The sequence below is a fragment of the Peromyscus eremicus genome, chromosome 14, assembly GCF_949786415.1.
Source record: "Peromyscus eremicus chromosome 14, PerEre_H2_v1, whole genome shotgun sequence".
Classification (NCBI taxonomy): domain Eukaryota; kingdom Metazoa; phylum Chordata; class Mammalia; order Rodentia; family Cricetidae; genus Peromyscus; species Peromyscus eremicus.
The window spans coordinates 22,416,694-22,434,688 of record NC_081430.1 but is presented as its reverse complement, the minus strand read 5'-3'; the positions used below and the strand labels follow the sequence as shown (position 1 = coordinate 22,434,688).

At 41.7% G+C, this 17,995-nt stretch overlaps 1 protein-coding gene across 3 annotated transcripts in view; it reads right to left on the bottom strand.

Annotated features, from left to right (window-relative positions):
- Positions 1-13,021, bottom strand: part of Arhgap5 (Rho GTPase activating protein 5) — a 78,077-nt gene extending 65,056 nt beyond the window's left edge. For 2 of the 3 annotated variants that reach the window (XM_059280032.1, XM_059280034.1), the window contains exon 1: positions 12,488-12,616. The gene's annotated coding sequence lies outside the window, so the exon portion shown is untranslated. Of the gene's footprint in view, positions 1-12,487; positions 12,617-12,924 lie in introns of those variants that run through there. The other variant, XM_059280033.1, reaches the window with a different exon arrangement.
- Positions 13,022-17,995: the final 4,974 nt, after the last annotated feature.

The window sequence follows — 17,995 nt, the reverse complement described above, 5'->3', positions numbered from 1 at the left end:
CACACACACACACACACACACACACACACATACACACACACATACATGTAGACATATGTGCATATATATATATATAAGTATACATACATATTTACATTTATATGAGTGTACTCTATAGCTTAAAATGAAAAAGTAAGAAATAGAAGAAAGCATTACCATAAAAGGTATTTTGAAAGTTTAAAAAAAGTGAAGGGTGATAATATTAAATGAAAATGAGTATATCTGAGTTTTATATATGTCATCATATCATTGGTCACTGGGAAGTGAAAAGCTTTTTATCTAAAAGGTAAATAAAACTCTTATATTGAGGCTGAATCAATTGGGGTTTAATTTTAAAGCTTCTGCACATCCTAATTAATTTCACAGTGACGATTTCTGAATCATAAATATAAAATTTATATTAAAAATAAGGAAGTTTCCATAACTTTTATGGTTTTCACACCAATTCTCGAGAGTAAACTGCCAATTAGACACAGTGAGGAATATCCTAGTCCATCCTTCTAGCAGAGCTCAGGTAAGCTACTTTGAAGTCAACTCCAGAGCTTATGACATGAATCATCATATAGTGGTTTTTAAATTAGGGTTGAAAAATTCACCTAGGAATGGGAAACAATAATATTAGGCAAATAGGTCTCCCTTTCTCAACTCTCATCAAAGTCTTCTTTATTTACTAGCAAGTTTAACACAGAAATCTTAGTTTGAGAAAGCTAGTCTAGAAAATAAAATTGTATTGTCATCTGAATTCCATTGGCCTCTAATAACCAGATCAAAATTATCCTCCATTAATTAGTCAACATGATTTTGGTATTTTTAAGGGCAAAGAGCAAAGTCTCTAATAAACTAATGATCCAAACACACTGCTCTTCAACTATGAAGGTGGTGTTTAGATTTAATTTGAAGCTTTCTTTCAAATATGACCAGTAATAATGTTACTGAGTCAATAACGCATATAGCTTCTTTATTTCTTTTGAAACTTTACTTTCATACACAGTAACTTGTCTCATAACATTTAGTAAACTTATTTTTACTTATGAGGAAAGCAAGAAAACAGTAATGGCCTGCATGAAAAATACACAGTTTGGATCAGTTTTTACACATTCAATCAGTTTTGCTTTTAGTAGTACACAGTGAGCGTTCTGATTTTCCTTTAAGGTTATCTTAGAAACTTAGGTTTTATGTCAAGAAAGTTATGTCAAGAATGTCAATTATCTTTATAGAAATTAATGATAATACATATATTTGGGTGAAATATACCTCTCTGTCAAAATGAAGCCATTTCCTAGAACTAAGTTTTCTAAACTTTTACTAGGGCATTCATATATTGCATTCTCTTTTAAATAAGGCTTAATAACATGAAGTGGCTTTTTACAAATTAAAAACTATACAAGAAATCTAGAAAAAAATGAAAAATAGATTTTTAAGAATTCACAATTTAACCTAAAATATTTTTAGAGACTATACTACTACTAACTGGATCCTGGGTAAAGTGTTAGGGTAGAGAAAAACGGACAGAGGACAGTTAATGGGTACTGAGGTACAGTTAGATAGCAGAAATAACTTCTAATGTTCTACACCACAGCAGAATAATCAATCGACAATTACATATTTTAAAATAGCTAATAGAGAGATGTGATAGCTAATTTTGGTTAAAGGAACCTCAATAGAGAAACTGCCTCCATTAGACTGGGCTGTGGGCATACCTGTGGGACACTGTGTTAATTGACACAGGAGGACCTTACCTACTGTGGACAGGTGGGCATGAGCTGTATAAGCTGGCTGAGCAAGCCAGGGGAAATAAGCCATTATTGTGCTTTCCTCTGCAGTTCCTGCCTTGACTTCCCTCAATAATGAACTGTAACCTGTCCATCAAATAAACCCTTTCTTCCTCAAGTTTGCTTTGGGCAGTGTTTTATCACAGTAACAGAGAAACTAACTTGAGCAGAACTGTACCAAGAAAGTGGGGTATTGTAATGAACCTGACCATGTTGTTTTGGGGGAGGACTGTGGCTCATTTGGGAGCTTTTGGCTAGAAAAACTGAGTGTTCAGAACTTAATGAACTGTTGCTGGAGCTTGGAAGATGCAAATGTAGACAGAAATGCAGATGAAGGCCTGGCTTGTGAAGTTTCATAGGAAGAAGTCTCTCAAAGACTCTACTGCTGTTCCTGTGATATTTTAATTAAGAATCTATGTAAGCAAAATCTTTGCTTTACTGGGACAATCAATGCTGGTTAGCTGGTGCTGAAAAATTAGCCATGATCAGTAAGAGACCAGTATCACTGAGGTGCAATCTGGGAAGTAGTTCCTCAGGGTCAGCACACAGTTGAGGGTGGGGGTAGGAACTCTATCTTAAGCTGAAAGTAGAACTTGACAATGTGTAAGTCTTCCATATGGTACTGGTTTTGAAGGCATGAAGAGGTCAGAGAGACCAGCTGAGGCCTGGCACTATATGGCAAGGTTAAAGATTCCCTGAAAAGAGGCAGGAGAGGCTATTGGTCAAAGTTCAGCCTCAGCTGCAGTAGAAACCCCAGGACTGAAAGAGTCATGGACAGCAGCTGTGGCTAACACTGTAAGAAGCCAAGAGAGGTCACTGGTAAAGATACAGCCTGTTACAGTAGAGACTAGTATACTGGAGATGCCAAGACCATAGGATGAAGACCAAGGACAGTGTAAGGTGCATAGTGGACTTGGCCTGAGACTAGGGAGACAAGCTGCAGGGGCTGCGAATGGTGGAATCAAGTTGTGGGGCTATCTAAGCCCTTTGCAGTCCAGAAGCTCATGAGTGAATCCCAGATGTTAAGACGTACAGCTTTCGTTGGACTTTGGTTTTGCTTTTATTTGATTAAAACTGTGTCCAGGTTCTTTCCTCTTAAAATAAATTACATCATTTATTTTAGATTTTACAGAAATCCACAGTTAAAAAAAGAGACTTGGGATTTTTAAAGAAAATCTGGACTTTAAATGTGTTGAAAACTATTAAAGATTGAGACTTAAAAGTTGGACTGTGTTTTATATTATGATATTAATATTAGCACAAGCCACAGGGAGCAAAGAAAGGAAGGGTTACAGATTTCACAGTGATGGGTTTGTGTGTCAAAGTAACACACCTGTGACAGCCAATCTTGGTTGTTAGCTTGCCATGCCTAAGAAAGAAGTGCAATTGAGGAACTGCCTCCATTAGACTGTCAATGAGCACGGACTGTATAAGAAAGGTAACTGAGCAAGCCAGGGGAAATAAGCCTAGAAGTTTCCTCCATGGTTCTTGCCTCTGTTCCTCTTGAATTACTGCTCTGATTTCCTCAATGATGGACTGTGACTGGAATGTATAAGCCAAATAAATCCTTTTCTCCTCAAGTTGCTTTTAGACCACATTTTATAACAGTATTAAACAGCAAACCAATACAAGGGATTCTGACTGTTCTCAATACAAAAAAAAAAAAAAAGGGCCTAAGGTGGCAGAGATATGTCAATTACCCTGATCCAATCATTTATCATATATACTAAAATGCCACACTGGATTCCATATACACACAACTTCTGTCAATTAAGACACATAAATCTATAACCATTAACCTTTAAATAAAATTTTAATCCCTTTTCATAAAATTGTTGTAATTAGTAATAAAAGTATAATTTTCAAAATGTTTATGCCTTTACATTGTTGTACTTTGTCCTATCTTTAAAGTACACATATAACTTAGCAGTTTCTGACACCTTTACTACAATAACCTAGATTCCATTCATCATCATGTTTGGTAAATTATTCCAATTTCACTTCTTTGCATAATTTCTGTTCCCTTTCTCTGGTCTGTTAATATCAGAGCAACCAGGTTCTTGTTAAAATATAAACCAGAGCCTTTTGTTCAAAACTTTCCAGTACTTTTCAAAGGAAAAGCCAAATCTTTAATGTTCTACTACTACACTATCTGCCTTCCAGAGTGTTCTCATACCTGAGCTGCTCTAGTAACACTTTCCCAAATTCTCATTCTGCTTCAGTCACACTGAGGCACACAACATGTTTAACACATTCCTGCCTTTGCACTTTCACTAGTATTTCCCAAACTACTATATAACATAATAATCATATGTCACTAACTCTACCCTTCTCCCATTTCAGTCTAGATTTAACTAAAGAGCCAAAAAGGCACAAATCTATGTTCACTGCACTAGTCTAGTCCATAAGCCTAAAAGTACTTCACACAACTGATTCCTAGATCTTAAGATGAAAACTTTTCCAAAAATGAAGGTATCTGAACCAAGGTAAATTATGATGCATAATAATGTATTTGGCCAGAATAAGCATATATTTTTATAATATTTAAAACTAATTTTAGAAAGACAGAGATAGGGGCTGGAGTGCCACTCAGAGAGGGCTCAGCAGTTAAGAATACTGGCTGCTCTTGTAGAGGACCTAAGTTCCACTCCTAGTGCCCACATGGCAGCTTACAACTACCCATCACTCCAGTTCCAGGAGCTCCAACACCCTCTTCTTCCTCCACAGGCACTGAAGGCACATGACGCATATTGGTGCATGCAGGCAAAGCACTCATACACATGAAATGAAAGCTAAATTTAAAAACCTAAAAATAAGAAATATAATCCCGAATGTAACTGATTTTAAATATTAGTCTTTTTTAAAGTCACAGTATTTATTATAGGAAATTACATTTCTAAGATCTGATTATACAGAAATAACTTTATAATTACTTAATAATTCAATCTTAAATACCCCAATGTAACTAAAGATAGACCTAACACAAAGATCAAGCTAAGGCAAATTTGTCCAGAATAACCTAAGAAAAAAAGAGAAAATTTCATACTAAAAAAATTATTGTAAACTTGATACAGTACTTCTGTTAATGGTGCTAGTTCTTGTTGACAAATTTGTCAATGTTATAAACAAAAATAGGTAACATTTTAGCATATGTAAGATACCTAAGTAATTCAACAATGTAATACTTAGTAAAAATCAATCACGTGTTATTTTACTTTTGAAGCAAAATTGCTGCCACAAAAGCACACACTCTTTAGATGTAATGTAGCTGCGAGAAGTCAATTCTATGAATTGGTCTTTAGATAAGACTATAATTAAAGTGAATGAAGAGAATCTTTCAAAACTTTCCACAGTTACGTAGTAACTAACCTGCAAAATCTCGAATTTCTGTTTTTACTCAATCTCTAAGCTCCCAGAATACCTGTCCAGAAAACCTGACATACATGGGGAACACAATAAATTTTACCAAGTAATAAGTGACCCAACCTCCAAGCTCAATGCAAACAACTCTAAAACTATTATAAAATCCTCAAGTAAGTCCCAACTGTTGGCACAATTAATATAAATCCATACACTGCTGTAAGCCAAAAAATCTACAAAGACTATTTTCATCTCAAATGTCCAGCATCTTTCTAAGGCCTATAGTTTGATCACTACCATACACTACAGGTTTATAAATAGTACAGTATCTCCAGGAGGTGGAGGGTAAGGGATCTAGGCAGGGACTCTGGCTTCCTAAGCTCTAGTCAACAAAAGTAATTCCACTTTTATCTATTTCTATCTTTTGACATTTCAAATTACTGTTGGGGGGGTGCGGCAGAGGAGAGATTTCATCGACGAAAGCAACTGCAAGCCAGCTGAACTATTCCCAAACAAACTAACTGCAGACCTTACTACTTAATCTACATCTTTCTCTGATAACATGTTTTCCTATGCCTTTACAAGAAAGTTATTCCAAATTTATACTAGTCTGTTCCTTATTCTAGAGCAGAAATTAAAGCATACAAGGCCATCTCATTTCTGTTAGCCTGAGAGAACAAGCTTTATTGCCTATGTTTAGCCACTATCTGCTTAAGCTTATGGCAGAGACTCAACAGATCCAAAGGCTCTAGAAATCCACTAAAGCCAGTACTATGAATATGTTCACCCCTCCTGGAAACACCAAAAAGTGGGAGAAGGGAATACTTTTACTCTCTGTATTTGTAATGCTACACAGAAGAGGACCCATCATTTTCATTATGTGAATGATTGTAAGCAAGGTTCCACAATGTTTTAAACTTATTTCATTTTGTATGTGTGTGTGGGCATGTATGCCATTGGTGTGTGTATAGATCTGAGGAAAATCTGCAGAAGTCAAGTTCTCTCCTTCCATCATATGGGTCCTAGGGATCAAACTCAGGTTAGGCTTGACAGCAAGCACCTTTATAAACATTGAGCCATCTAAGTGGTCCTCAGTGTCATAATTTTTTTTGATGGGAAACTTGATGATGGGAATAGTAGCAAGCCAAATAATCATAGGAAGGGATATACTGGACATTTTTAAAAAGGTATCAGAAGGTTAAAAAACATTTTCCACACTATATATAGACTCTTGCTGGTCAAGGTGACCCAATGTCTGTAATTCCATCATATGGAAAGCTGAGGCAGAAGGCACATCCAGTCTTGTATACATAGCAAGTTTTGGAATAGCCTGGACTAAAAGAGACTGCCTCAGTAACTCTAAAAAATAAACAAGCACAGTGATATGTACCTGTAATCATAACACAATCACAGAAAGCAAAGACAGGAGGATCAGGAATTCAAAGTTATCCTTGGCTAAAGAGCAACTTGGAGGCCAGCTTGGGATACATGAGACTTTGTCTTAAACATAAACAAACGCACGCCTTTAACCCCAGCACTTGGGAGGCAGAGGCAGGCGGATCTTTGTGAATTCAAGGCCAGCCTGGTCTACAGAGAGAGACCCAGGAAAGGCGCAAAGCTACACAGAGAAACCCTGTCTCGAAAAACCAATAAATAAATATAAAAAAAATAAACAAAAAACTTCCATACCACTAACAACACCCCCACACACACAAACACATACACATACACCTTTATAGTACTATAGCTAAGGAGATAAAACCAATGACATAGATCGGGGAGTTGAAAAATGCAGTGTAAATTCAAATAATGAAAGGTAAGTTGCAAGCTATAACAGGCCAATGTTTGGAAAATGTTTTTTCCACAATGAGTTAGGCACTAAGTAGGTTTTGCATACTGTCTAATGTCTGTCCTACCACTTGAGAAAGTGATCTTGATATATTATAATAAAACTTTATTTAGACATACAGATATTTGAAGTCTATATAATTTTCATACACTCCAAAATATTATTCTTACAATTTTGACAGCTATTCCACAATATAAAAGGGCACTGCATTACAGAGAAATAAATAGGCCAGATTTGACCAAAAGCCAAAGCTTATAAGCCTTAGATAAATTTATTTGTATTTTATGTGTTTAAGTATTTTGCCTGTATGTATGTACGTGCATCACAAATGTATCAGTGCCTGTAGTAGCCAAAAGAGGGTGCCAGGCCCACTGTAAGCAGCCATGTGTGCGCTGGGAATCAAACCCAGGTCATCTACAAGAGTAGCCAGTGCTCTTAGTCACTGAGCTACTTCTCTAGCCCTGTGATGAATAATTTTCGTGAGCAAAAAAGATTTGAATAAAAGATTTGATGGGGTTTGGTTTTCAAAGAGAAGACATTCCTGATGTGTGATTCATGTGGAATAAACTGAGCACAGCAACAGATAGAAAAGCAGACAAATACAGTTAGATACAAAATATGCTTAAAACATCCTTTAAAAGGGCAAACAGGAGGTAGACCTTGTAAAAGGAAACAGAAGAGTCTAAAAGTAGAATACAAGATGGAATCTGATGGGCTTACAAAGTCCAAGCACCTGAACCGTCTCAGCAGAACCGAGAAGAACAATGCTAGACAGAGAACTGCGTGACTGGCACTAGACACATGAAATAAATGAGTCAGTGTTTCTCAATGAAAAGCTAATCAGTTTTAGCAACAGATGGTGATAACACCTGAGTTTCAGGTGTTATCTCCAAAGACACGGAACTTAGTAATGAAATGAGGTAAGGGCAAGATGACTAACGAGACCATAAAGTTCAGAAAATTTTAAGACCTCCTTGGTATTCTTAGAAATATCTGAAGAATCCCATACACCAGCCATTTCTTTAAATAGTCAACAGCCAAAAAGAAGTGTCACCTTGGCTTTGAAAAGGTAAACATAGAAATAGTAAACACAGAATATTTAATCAGTAAAAGGGCATAATCAACAATGGTCAAACTATACCAAACCAGAAGCCAAGAACGTGGTCCATTTCCCCAGGGCAATTTGATGTCAAATACAGTGAGAATAGACAGTTTATTTCTCCATGATCTCTTTATTACTCTTGTATTTTCTCCTAATACTTCAATTTACTCATGAGGTACAAACTGATGTTCTTACACTTTTACTTTGCATTTTCTTCTCACTTGCCAATCTGGCCTACACCTTTTAAGGTCCACAGTCATTACTACTTCAATGTCTTTTTTTTCCTCCTCACTATCCTTACTATATACTACTTTCAGATAGTACCTCTTTTATAGCAATTTCTTTATACCATATTTTATGTTTTTTTTAAGTTTTATTTAATGTGTACGGGTAATTTGCCTGCATGTATGTCTGTGTACTGAGTGGATGAAATGCCCAGGGAGGCCATAAAAGGTCATTAGATTCCCCCTGGAACTGGAGTTACAGATGTTAGCTATCATATGGGTGCTGGGACTAGAACTCAGATCCTCCAGAAGAGCAGCTAGTGCTCTTACTGCTGAGCCCAATCTCCAACCTTTTATAGCAAATTTTAAATCAGCAATGTACTATCCTGTAGCCAAATTCACCTGTTATATGTTTGACTCACATTTAAGTATTTTTATATTGTTCCATGTCTCAAATTCCTTCTCTCTCAAAACTATAAGCTCTAGGGGTGGAGACATGGCTCAGTAGTTAAGAGCAGGTACTGCTCTTGCAGAGGCTGGGAATTTGGTTCCCAGAAGCTCACTACCACTCTAGCTCCAGGAGAGCTGATGCCCTCTTCTGGCCTCCAAGGGCATCTGCATGCACATGTGCATAGACACACATGTGGGAAAGGGGGCTTCAAAATAAAGAATAAATAAACTCCAAGCAGGAGTTAAGGCTATAGTTCAAACACACTTTCTTGTATTACTGACAGTGCCCAGGTGCTCAATAAATTTGCTAAAGTTAATAAGATTAATCTGAAGTTAAGGGATAAAATTAAAACTAAGGTTTGATAATAACTCTGTATGGCAAAAAAGCTTGAGAAAAAATATAAGTGACAAATTTTAGTTATGTTTTAACTATGAAATCAAAGTTACATATAACTTTTCCTAACTTCTAATTCTGATGAAAAGTTAGTGTTTTACTGCATAGCCTTGTGGAGAGTCAGCTTCCAGAACCCAGAGGGGGTAAAAAGAACTCCCAAGGTTTTCTTCTGTGAAGGATTCCCAGAGACAATGACAGAAAGAGTTATTCTCTTCTCTGTCCCTCAGGTTCTTCATCTGGTTAGTCCTTTACAGGTACTACCTCTAATTCATCATTTTATCCCCATGGCATGTTATTAAGTGCTAAATAAAAATAATCAGATTAATAAGTAATATATCAGAGGTTTTAACACTTCTTAATACAGACTACTTTCATGGGTTAAAGACAGAAACTGCCTTAGTTTGGGAGGGAGACTTGTCAGAGGAAGTCTCAAGGCATGCAGGGGAAGGTCTGAAATTCAAAGAACAAACGTATTTTAAATTCATGTGTTGATTTCTTAAAAGTCTAGCCTTTCATTCTAGTTTGTTTGCAGTACTAGGGAATGTACCAAGGGCCCTGTACATACTTGCTACATAAGTATTCTACACCAACCCAACACACTCTAACATTTTTTCCCTAGTTTGATAAAATCAACAAAGCCTTGCACTTAAAGGGCTCATTATACAAATTACCAAATGGATGACATGACTTTATTAAAATTTCTTCACTATTCTTCTAGACACATTTCTTTCTTGTACTTAATATTACAAACACAAAACAACACTACAGAATGCTTCTTGAGTCAATTCATCACAGTGCCTTCTTGATGTGCAAAGAAAAACCTAGTAATCCAAATAAACAATTGGAAAAGTTTACTACAGTATTCACGAAACACACTTTTGTTCAATCAAAAAAGTTAAGGCCTAAGGATGTTGGCAGTGACAGCCTAGTATACTCAAGGACCTGGGTTCAATTCCCAGCAGTGTGTGTGTGTGTGTGTGGGGGGGAGTGTTGTTACATAACTATTATTCAAAGCTGAACCATAACTGTCAATAACCCCCAAAAAGCAAATACAGCATTTTATTTCATAAAAAACCTTAACGTTCAAGGTGAAAATTATTGTCTCCAACAAAAGTGTGCTACATCTGCCATTCTAATGGGTCTCCAAAATAGTCAAGGTAAATACCATATAAGAAAATCAAGATATTCAGATATTGGGATGATTTTGAAAGGAGCCAGAGATATAGCCCTGTGGTAGAGCATTGTGCAAGGTCCTGGTTTCAATGTCCAGCACCACAGGAAGAAAAAAATCTAATTGCCAAAACAGTTTAAATGGAAAAGGGTACTTTAGAAAACTAATAAGCACAATTTTGTGACAGGTTTTTTTTTTTTCTATCCACATGTAACCAAGCCCACTCTCAATGCTCTTAATAACGAATATGCGAAGAATGGTATGGGCATGCTGACCTGGGTTAAAGAAGGTAGCCTAAAGAAGACAACCAAATCAATAGTTATCTAATTACCTATACTGTTGGATTCTGCTTTAAATCAATCAGATCAATTTCTTGACATTAAAAAGCCCATATATCCCTAGCCTTTCAATCCACAATCTATATAAACTTCTCTAATGCCTTAGCAGGTTTTTGTGACCCACACTTACAACTTTCTTCCTCTGCTCTACCTTCTATAGGTAAGAGAAATGTGGGGCAATTACAAAGGACAAAAGAGCACAAAATGAGAAATTTAAAATTAAAGCAAAATTTCTCTGGAAGCTGCAGTTTACCTATAATATTAATATCAATATGTAAAAATACTGAAAAGGAGTACAACGCCGTATAAACTGGAATTGACAGTAAAAACATCTCCAAACACATTTTACCTAAGTCCATATTGAAACCAAAATATTTTTCAGGAATGGTTGCTGGAAGAATCGTTTTAAGTGGAGATTGAGATAATTAGTCCATGAAGTGAGTGGTCTCCTCGATGCAGGTAAACATCTCCTAACATCCTGTTCAAATTGGATATTGGATTTGGATTTAAGTAGAGTGGGCAATTCCCACCTCAAACACCTGCAGAAGACAACATGCACAGACACTAGTAAACAGAGAGGCACGTCACTGTTTCACACTGGAACATTCTGAAAAATGCCCTTGCTTCCTACCTGCACAAAAGAAAAAGTAGACTGATAAAATTTAAGTTTAGAAATGCTTGCAAAAAAATCCTCTCGTCTCACTCTTTTGGTTCAGATTTAGTACATTTTACGTGTCATTTGCTAAGCGCTGGCCCAAACTGGATTTCCATCCTATGGTAAAAGTATGAACGTCTCCCCTGCAACTTCCTCGGAATTTTATCAGCCGCCCTACGAGTTTGTCCTTACTTTCTAGCACCCTTCAGCCTCAGCTACACACACACACACACACACACACACAGAGCTTGCACCTCACTTGCATTTCCAATAACGCCGGAGAGGGAGGGTGTGAGCGAGTGTATTTCGGTGTGGATAAGTGCACGCGCGCTCCCGAGCCGCTCCCCACCCCCACCCCGATACTTTTTTTTTCCTCTGCTGGGAACCGAGGGAAATTTTAGAGGTTATCCCAGCGAAAGAAAACTCGGGATCAAAGCCCACAGGCCCGGGGAGCCGTGCAACGCCACCGCACGGAAAGGAGTCTTGGTGTTTGGGTTGCGCAGTGCAACTTCTCACTCCCTAACCCCGGGCTTGGAGCAGATGGGAATGTGGCCGTGGAGCTAGGGAGGAGTCGAGGAGATAAGGAGGGGAAAAAAAAAAAAAAAAAAGTGAAAGGGCCGATCCCCCGGAAAGGCGGTTAAGTTTGCAGCCCAGCTCGGGTTTCGGCGGCTCTCGGCGCCCCCCGCGCTCGCCCTTCCAGGTGGAACTCGTTAGCAGCCGCCTCAGCCTCCGCCAGCCGCCGCCGCCGCCGCCGACCCCGCCACCTTCCGAGCCCCGCGCACCCTCCGGGCCCCGGGCAAGTGAAGGTGGCGCGGGGGAGCGGACGCCTGGCGGGGCCGGCGCGAGCTGGGCGCCCCGCAGCAGCGGCAGCAGCAGCAGCAGCAGCGGCAGCAGCAGGCCTCCGCCGACCCCGGCCCGGTCACCTGTGGAGAAAGCGGCCCCCGTCTCCGGCCTCTCTGCCCTTCAGCCGCCCGGCTGCCCGCGGCCCGGCCCTGCGAGGACCGAGCCGGCCCGGCCCCAGCCCCTTGAACTGGTTACAACCGGCGGCGGCGGCGGCGGCGGGCGAGCGGGCGAGCGAGCGAGGGTCCCCGGCGGGCGGGCGGGCGGGCGGGAGGGAGGGAGGGAGGGGAGGGGAGCGGCAGGCCCCGCGCAGCCGCCTCCCGCGCTCCTACCTAACAACGCCGGTCTCCTCCGTCGCCTCCTCAACGGCAGCGGCCCCGGCGGTGGTGGCGGCGGCAGCGACATTCCTGGGGAGCGCTCCCTCCTCCTCCTCCTCCTCCTCCTCCGCCGCCGCCGCCGCCGCCTCCTCCACTCTCGGCTCGCCTCTCGCGCCCGGCGCGCTCCCCCCGCCCTCGCCGCCACACACGCCCCGAAAGCCCGAGCCCCGCGGCGGCAGCGGCCGCGGTGGTGGCGGCGGCGGCGGCAGCGGCGGCGGCTCGCGCTGCCTGGGAACCCGCCCGGCCGCCGGCAGCGGCCGCCCCGACCCTCCCCCCGGCCCTCCGCGCCCGCCGTCGCGCTCCGCTCAGTAATGGCGGCCGCTCGGGCTCCCTCGCGCTGACGGGTCTCTTCCCTCTCTCCCTCTCTCTCTCTCTCCTCTCCCGAACTTTACCTCAGCATCTCTCCCGGCGCGCACCGCCGGAACGCGCGCACCCGCGCACCCGTGCGCGCGCGCGCCCAGCCACACACACACACTCACACACTCACACACCCGGCCGGGGGCGGCGCGGGCAGCCCGGGGGCGCGCGTGCGTGCCCGCCCCAGAATCTCTCCCCCCCACTCCCCCCCACCCCGCACACACACACACCCACCCACCCCTCCCCAGCCCCCCGCCCCGCGGCGCTCACCTCCGAGACGCCTCCCGACCCGCGCTCCCGGCTCGGCCCCGCCCCTGCCCTGGTCTCCCGGGAGCCGGGGAGGCGCGAGCGGCCGCGCCGGAGGGAGGGAGGGAGGAGGAGGGGGCGCGCGAGCGCGCGGGGCCGCGTCCCCGCTCGGGGCCCCGGCTCCCCATTGGCTTCCGCCCCTCCTCCCCCCCCCCCCCGCCGTCCCCGCCTCTCCCGGCCATTGGTTCCCGCTCCTCCTCCCTTCCTTCTCACCTTTTCCCGGTTACCCATTGGCGTGAGCGCCCTGCCTCCGCGCGCCCCTTTCTCCGCGCCTCGGCCCCGCCTCCGTCCCATCCTCCACGCGCCCAGGCGCCCGCACGCCGCCGCCGCCGTGCATGGTCGCCGAGCCTCCCCCGGCCCTCTTCCCTGGCCTGCGTGCCGGCGTCCGGCGCTTTTCACTCCGAGTCCTGCGGAGGAACTTGGGCCGGTGTGAGCCGTGGCGAGGCATGGCCCGGGAGCCCGGCGCTCCTCCCCGATTAAGTCCCTCTAAAGCCTTGGAGGCGAAGATCTCCCTCTGAGCACTGAGGAATGCAAAGGAGGGAAGAATGCACCGGAGCTCCGTGGCAGGACTCGCCTCGTGTGTGTGTGTGTGTGTGTGTGTGTGTGTGTGTGTGTGTGTGTACACCGCGGAGCTCCGTGGCAGGACTCGCCTCGTGTGTGTGTGTGTGTGTGTGTGTGTGTGTGTGTGTGTGTACACACACCGCCAGTCCTGCCTGCCTGCTAATGGAGCTACTCTCAGCCAGAAGCCAGAGCTAGACAAGGGCAAGAAGAGAGGTCCTTCCTCAGAGACCCAGGCCCTTGATCCTGGCCATTCTTAGGGAAGTTGAGTGAGACGCCGAGATTTGGGTGGTTTAGGGTGATCCCAAGGGCCCCAGCTCACAATCGGCTCAACTTCAGAAACTATCTGCCTCCTGGCTTTCATGATACTGCTTTAAAATGTATTCAGTCTTTTTTTTTTTGAGACTTCTAGAAATATCACAAGTTTGGGAGTACGTTGAGCTTTCCATGTATTTCTTCTTCTGTGCATAGAAAGAGAGAATGAACGCTAGAAATCACGGCCTTTAATCTCTGAAAAAAAAAAAACTATCTGTGACTTTCCCAAGGTCACCCCAATTTTATACAGGGATGTTACAGGAGCTGCCAGAAGATAGAAGAATAAGGAAAAGCATAAATCTGCTCCAATTCATTGGTTCATGTAAAGTAATTTGGGGAAGAATTTCTCTTTGGGGAAAGATTTATTTCCTGCACTGAAAATAGTTTATCGGCAATAAACATAAAGATGCTTTAAAATTCAAGTTATTATGCTACGTAAGGTACTGAAGCTAGCCAAGGTCGCTTTACTCTTATAACGGCATAGCTGCTACCACCCAGACCCAGAAGTATATTTACAGTTTTCTGTCAGGAAAGAAAACAAAAAGTGTCTGTTGGTACACATTTGTTAGAAAATATTTGTCAGTATATCTGTCAGAATATTCCAGCAGAAAGATCTGTTCGTTTGTTCCTTCCCCGTGTCCCTCCACTGTCCGAATTCCTCAAAGGTTAAAGTTCAACTAGTTTAAAAGCAGAGACGACATTTAATTTCTCACTCTTTCCTTTTAAAGGTAAGGGTAGTCTGTGGTCTGCGGATGCTAACAAACACTGCAAGGAGACAGAGCTGAGGAGCGTTTGCCATGGAGGGAACACAGAAGTTAGGAGGAAAGGAGAGAACTCGGAGATTTGGAAGACGAGGCACCAATCCCTTCTGTAGGCTTGAGCTGAATGTGTTTTGTATACTTTTTGTAAAAGCCCTTAATGAATGGAGCCAGTTAAAAAACATAACCTGAATAAAATATCAAGTACTATAGGGTACCCATACTGAGAAAATTTTGGAATTACTTTTAAACAACCAGAAAAATCTTCAACCGTGGGTATTTATCAGCATATCTGAAGTCAGATAAATCAGGACTCATAAAGGAAAATACTAGCATAAGAAGGTGTAATTTTCAGCTGTAGGACATGATACTAGGCACAAAAAGGACTTGAAACCTAATTTATTAATAAAGGAACCCCCACCCACCCATTTTGCCATGGTTTTTCAAGCAATAATTTTCATAGCTGACATTATTTTTAGTCCTGCATCATCCATCTTGACGTAGAAGATCTGGAAATGTAAAACTCTGCCTATTATTAATAGTAAACTATTTACTACTTACAAAGTTACCACTGCTGTTGTCTGTGTTACTTATTTCTCTCTAAAAAAAATGAGGCATGGTCTTCTGTTGCCATAGAAACCTGAAAGTGGGGGTTAGAGGTCAAAGTTCTGTGATTGATAATGTCTATTTATTTATAAGTGAGAGGCATTTAATAGTGTATGAGGGGTGCCATCCCATAAACCAGAGCTTTGAAACTCCCCACCCAAAAGTGACTGTTTTCAGAAACATGAGGACATTGTCTTTAAACTCCTTCGTGGTACTGTGGGGGAGCTGGAATAAATATTACCCAGCTTTCTCACATCTATTACTCTTCTTATCTAGAATTAAAAATTTAAACACTTCTGCTGTACTGGATAATTAAAATCACCCAGAGCTTTGTTCTTTTTTTAACTTTGAGGGGGGAAAAAAGGCAGAATAACATTCCAGTCGGGCATTTAGGGTTTTAATTTAAATATTGGTCTGTACAAATGTCTAGTTCTTCAACATATCCTAACAGAGTATTAATTTGCATTGTTGTTTTTGAATCGAAAGATAAGACAGTCATAAAAATGTTACCAGAATTCCACCTCTGTTGGAAATGCATGAACTATGGTGTCCTCACAGGAACTTACCCTATAGAAGCAGTTACACCCCCTGCTGGAATCTTTGCTCATAACAGCATTGTCTTTGGTAGCCTCCACCAAGAACACACACAAAGTCAAACATAGGACTTTTCCACTGGTGACGCAAGTAACCAGTATTTTTGCCTAGCTCGCACAAGACGGGTTTTCCGAGAAGAGCCTATCTCGGAATATTGTCTTGATTACAGGCAAAATACACGAAGAAGATGGAGGCTAATGATACAAATGGCTACTCAAAAGCACATGCAATATTGTCTAGTTTCCTGCTGCATTTCTCAACTTGTTTCCAACCCTCCTAACCTAGTCCCATCTGCCCACTAGAATCCTCTGTCTCTGACAGTTAAGACGGGTGACTCAGGAAGACATGGCAAGATGGGGCTTTACTCCCGCAGATGGAAAACGATGGCATTATAAACAACCCCCTCGGCCCTCTGCTGAGTTAAGATGCATAGGGCTTTCCTTGTGTTTGGTTTACTGCCCCCAATGATAGTTGAAGGAAGAGTGCTAATTGCGTCTTGGCTGTTATGGTAGGAAATATTTTGACAATAGTTAAGGTAATCCTGAGTATGGGGATGGGACAGAGGAGGAGAAATACATTGACCTTCCTGGCTTTGTGTTGCACTGAGCCTTGTCCTGGTGACTCTCCAGAACCATAATTTCAGACTGAAATCCCAAAGATGACATCAGAGTCTAGCTTCAAAATGTCATGTTCCTGACACTCTAGTCCAAGGATATAACTGAAATTGTCAAAGTAGCACTCTGCTATAAAACAATCACTATTTTCTAACAAGTGTTTGTAATGCAGACTTATTCTTAAGGTAATAATAATTCACTCAGGTCCCACCAGCACAAATACTTTAGACAAAAAGGTCTTCGAGTTATTTCCCATCACAAAAGGGGGTATTGCTAGGCCATCTGGACCCTCCATTGCGTTTTTTTTTTATGAAAGATCGCAGCTTGAATTTAATCAACCCCAATCAGGTTAACTCTATAAAGCTGAAAAATAATTGAAAAGGTGACTAAAGGAAGGATTCCTTGACTGTCTGGTCACGGGCACATTATTTTAATTTTTGTGAATTCTCTCATCCTTAGTGTAGACCAAATTCAGATTGTGAGCTCTTCCAGATGGAAGTTATGAATGTGTGTTTGGCTCCATACAATGATAAAATACATGATTATTGGTCCAAAGCTTTGTAAATATTTGCTAATATGAAACACTCTAGGTTTTATGGATTTCTAGGATTTATTACTAACAGAAGGATTTAGATTATGTTTTGAAGTACCAGCTGAGATAATCACTTTAAGGGGGGAAAAGCCTATAAAAGTTGATTTAGTTGTCCTTCCCAGCATACAGCCCACACTTCTCCACATAACATCTCTCTGGTAGGTAAGTGTGAGTCACTGGCAACAAGATAACTGAATCTGAAACATCAGGGGCCATCCTAAAGAACTGGTGCAGCATACGAGCTTGCTTTCTGTAATCAACAATAAGGTAGCTAATCACTCTGCAATTAAGGCTCTGTCAGTTCTCCTTATTATAAACCACAGTAGATGGTAAATATTTGCTTCGCCTGCCCATGCTTATGCATTTTCTCGAGGAAAAAAAGAAACCAAAAATAGTATGGTTCTTCGATTATTATATATTTCTAAATGCTTTTTTTTTGAGACAGGATTTCATGTCTTATCCTACATTTAGCCCTGAATATTTCCTCCTCCTCAGTACTGTTAGACAGTAAGGAATATTAATCAAAGTCTTTCCATAATCAGGCTTTCCATCCCTCCTTAGCAGAGCCCAGAACAGGCCTATGTCATATACTTTGTTTCTAACTCTTGTTCATATGGGAATGGCTATTAAATAATTGCTTTTTTTTTTTCCCATAAAAGTATTTACATTATTAATTCTGAGATTTTTAACATGACAAAATAAAAGTGATAATGTAAAAAAAAATGTATGAAGCATTTCATGTGCCCCTTACATCAAATAAGTC